The 4,561-nt window shown below is 34.6% G+C and overlaps 1 long non-coding RNA gene across 1 annotated transcript; it reads left to right on the top strand.

Annotated features, from left to right (window-relative positions):
- Positions 1 to 1,001: 1,001 nt before the first annotated feature.
- LOC121258169 lies at positions 1,002 to 1,672 on the top strand. Its single transcript, XR_005939352.1, has 2 exons — positions 1,002 to 1,196; positions 1,300 to 1,672. It is a non-coding gene; the product is annotated as an uncharacterized LOC121258169 (long non-coding RNA).
- Positions 1,673 to 4,561: the final 2,889 nt, after the last annotated feature.

Raw genomic sequence — 4,561 nt, 5'->3', positions numbered from 1 at the left:
GATATTTGTTGTTCATAAATGTAGCTGGAGCAACAACAAAAAAATGATTACTCGTACATTTAAATTACAAACAGCATACATTTGAAAACTAAAAGAAAAAAATTATTGGCTTTTAATGCAATTTTCTCATACTTATCAACTCTCAGAAGTTACACAGCGCATAAAAAAAATAAAAAATCAGCTCGCAAAGGCACTCATGTGCAACCCAATTGACTTTTAATGCAATTCTCACTCTTACACAAGGCATAAAAAAAAAAAATTACCCTGCACTAACACCCACCCCAAGTTCCAAGTTCACAAACAGATTGAGAAATGAAACCTATCAAATATATTGTGATTTTCGGGCAATAGTAGACAAAAAAAAAAAAAAAACAAAAGCAAAGTAAAAACCAAACTTTATCTACTGTGATTTTCGGTGCTCGGTTTTCTTTGCAATAGTTGACACAGGGGGTAAACCATCAAATGAGAGCCCCATGTAGAATTGAACAAGCAGCACTGATCTGGAAGCGAGCTGAATGTCTGTGTGCTTGAAAGAAAAACATAAAAACGAGATTGTAACACATAAGAAAAACGAAAATGGCTCAAAAATTATAAAACAGGATAAAAAGAAAAAAAAAAAGTAAAAACTTGACCCTGTGACATTGAATGTGGAGGTGAAGACTCGTGGATGCAAGCTGATGTTGGCGGTGGGTCTGTCATGGCTAGGTTCTCCTCAGCAATCCTAGACGGTGGCGAATGTGAAGAGGTCGCTAGCGGAGGAAGAAGAGGCTGCGGACGGGAAGAAGATGTTGTCTGGCAGAGGAAGAACCGGGGGGGGGGGGGGGGAAATAAATTCGAAACGTGTATTGGGTATAATTTTAGGTTTATATATGTTCATCATTATATAGTCAAGTATTTGTTATATATTATAACTCTTCTGCTTCATTGATCCACCATGAATGTTTCAGTGGGCAGATTTATGTAGATCTTATCTATTGGAGGCGAAGTGGTATTATAGCGGATATACACCAAGCCTTCAAGAATACATTGAAAATGCATGGATTTCAATATCAGTTCCACTTATATTGGTGCATTATTATTTTTTTGTCACAAATCCCATAACAAAGGAAGCCTTGGATTTATTGGAAGACTATCCCAATATATTTCGTTGGCCAGCAATAATTGTACGACTTGCGGATGATCTTGGAACATCTAAGGTTTGCACACCACACTATCCCATGTCTTTCAACAATAAATTTTTAAGCTTCTTCACATGAACGTAGGATAACATGTTTATAATATTTTTATTTTGAAACTCAGGAAGAGTTAGAGAGAGGTGATATTCCCAAATCAATTCAATGTTACATGAATGATACTGGTGCTAGTGAAGACGATGCTCGTGACTATATAAGGAATTTGATTAGTGCAACAAGGATGAAGTATAATGAAGAAATTGCTGCAAGTTCTCCCTTTTCTGAAACATTTATTCATCTTGGAATGAATGTTGCAAGGATGTCCCAATGCATGTACCAGCATGGAGATGGGCACGGCGTTGAAGATCATGAAACTAAGGACCGAGTCTTAGCATTGCTGATTCATCCCATCCCTCTACCTAAGGATTGATGAATGACTGATATATTCACACATGTGATTGAAGGTTCAACTTCAAAATTACATAGAAATATTTCCTTTCTCATTTGTTCCTTTTTCTTTTCAAATGGTAACTCCAGCTGTACTTCACAAGTCATCACTAGCCCCTTACCAAAATAAATGATGTACGTAAAAGCCAAACCAAATCTAGCTTGGTTTGCTTAAACATAAATAAGGCTTGGTTTGCTTAAACATAAATAAGACTACTGCTTTATACTATAGATATATTATTGCATGCTACATTTCTTAGTTGACTTTACCCTGTTATATGATGCCGAAACGAAACTGATTACTCGACCTTTTTGAAATTTTTTGAACAAAATGAATCGTGCAAGGATTGCCCAATGCATTTATCGGCACATAGATGGTGGGCAGAATTTTTAGATTCTATGCATAAATTTTTACTCTGAGAAAGAAATTCGCTCACAAGCCAGAATTTTTTTTTTGCTTCTGAGCTGCATATTATATATATGACAGCGTTCATTTGTTTTCCATTTTCTAGAAGTGCACCAGATCCGGAATTTCTGGATAATAAGAGAAGTTCGCAGTGTTGAAAGATTTTGGAGACCTTATTCTATAATTTAATTGGGACTTTGTAAGCTCTAGTTATGAGTCGCCGTTGGAATTCTCAAGGAAGCGGGCAAGTAAGGTGAGCATCTTCTTCTTCTTCTTCAATCTTAAAAATGCTATTTATCCTACTGTTATCTTTTGACGTGAACGACAAAAGTTAATTAGTAAATACTTTTCGACCCATGATTTAGTAATACATCGTGGAGATGTGATTATCATAGTTAAAATAATAATGAATAGCACTTGTCATGTGGTTAAAAACTTAAAACATTTTCGTGTGTGTGTGTGTATATAAATATATATATATATATATATATAATTGTTACCTCTATTAATGTCTTTTGGTCTATATATACATATATTGTGCTGATCAGGTACGTGGATATTGAGCAGCAAGGTCCCGAGAATGATGGTACTATTGTTTCAAAAATAATAAAAATGGCAATTGGGCAGGTCAACCAACCTTTGATGGTGAAAATTATTTCAAAAACGAAGTGGTGGTTCCAATATTGGGATGTGGCATTTTTAGTGGTGTGTGTAGTTGCTGTAGCAGTGGCCCTTTGTTCTTTTATCTTCATGTCATCAACGTGGCTACCAAATGCATTGCTTTAGATAACACTTTAGAAATCTTTGCTAATTGTATGCGATCGTTCCTGGATTTTGTTGCTATTGGGGACCTGGTTGCTCGGTCAATAGCAAGCGGTATCGATGACCGTTACTCGAGGTCAGACTACGTAATTAACATTCTCGGCATTCTTCCAGTCCCTCAGGTATTATCAGAAAAACATTATTATATTCTTAAGAATGCAGGATCGTAACACAAACAATATATATTCCATTGATCTCCTCCTATAATTATATTTATGAACATGAACAGGTTCTAGTGCCAATTATATTTTCTGAAATGAGAGGTTCGAAATTCCGGCACGCAAGGAAATTCCTAAATGCAGTTGTTCTTTCGCAATATGTGCCAAGACTTTTCCGTATCTACAGATTGTGGAAAATAGTCAACCAGACTATCATCCTACCTAAGAGTAGTCCTACAACTACTCATGTTAAAGTGATGAACGCAGAAGGCAGCTACAAGAATATGACGATGATCCCACCCAAAGGTTTTGTAGTGATGAAAGCTGGATTCAATCTCTTTCTGTATCTCATTGCCAGTCATGTACGTATGTTTTCATCATTTATTATTATCTCTACTAATTTATAATTAATTAGTTGGGGATGAAATTATATTTATCTTTGATTATGGTCAGATACTGGGTGCTTTTTGGTACTTCTTCTCCATCGAACGAGAGACCACGTGCTGGCACGTGGCCTGTAAGCATGATACCGGATGTAACAAGACTTCTTTTAACTGTCGTCATGGTTTCAGCAATAACACATTTTTAGATAATTTTTGCTCTTTAGAAAAACCAGATACTTTGATTTTGGAATATTCCAAGAAGCCCGTCAATCTGGTACGCTGGAGTCCGTGGATTTTCCGCGAAAGACCATGTACTGTTTCTGGTGGGGCCTGCGAAATTTGAGGTACTTCGTACACGTTACACCTTTTTTTTATTATTATTATTATTGAGATACGTAATCATACATTCATTTTGTTCCTTTAAACTTACCCACCCATTTTACAATGTAATCAAACATAATATATTGAAAGTACCAATTTGAGACATAACTAAATCGTACTGCGCACCAAAAATACTAAGATATGTATGATGATCACCTCTTAATTAATATCCAACCATCCGTTAAAATTATGCCATATACATGCTACCTTTTTTAATTCTTTACTTATTTCAATGATTAAAATCGAAGGAAAGTGATATTTGATTAAAAATTGTAGTCTAAATGTCCGACGTGCATGTCAAAGTAGTAATTCAGCTACAACCATATTAATTTCAACAAATTGAAGATAATAACTTGAAGGTAAAAAGACGTTATAAATTGTTATTCATTTTGATCATATTATATATATATATATATATATATTAATGTTTTCTGATCATTTTCTGGCAGTTCATTTGGTCAAAACCTTGAAACAAGTTCTTATTATTGGGAAAACTGCTTCACAGTTTTAATCACGATCTTTGGCTTGCTTCTGTTTTTATACTTCATCGGAAATTTGCTGGTTGGTACTCCTGATCATCATCTTCCTCTTCTTCTTCTTTTGTTAATGTTTTTTAAGCAGGGATCTTATTATTTCCATAATTATGTGTATATACGAATATGCTTGAACTTTATTTATTTTCATCTATTCAATTCGTAACAGCTCCAAATTTTTTCAGAAAGTGGTGATATTTTATAAACATATATATGTTTAGAGGTCCTTAATTTGAATTCTCACTTATTTAATTAAATA

This window comes from Juglans microcarpa x Juglans regia, chromosome 3S (assembly GCF_004785595.1).
Source record: "Juglans microcarpa x Juglans regia isolate MS1-56 chromosome 3S, Jm3101_v1.0, whole genome shotgun sequence".
In the NCBI taxonomy this organism is placed as follows: domain Eukaryota; kingdom Viridiplantae; phylum Streptophyta; class Magnoliopsida; order Fagales; family Juglandaceae; genus Juglans; species Juglans microcarpa x Juglans regia.
Note: the sequence above shows the minus strand (reverse complement) of the source record. Positions and strands in the feature narration are given on the sequence as shown.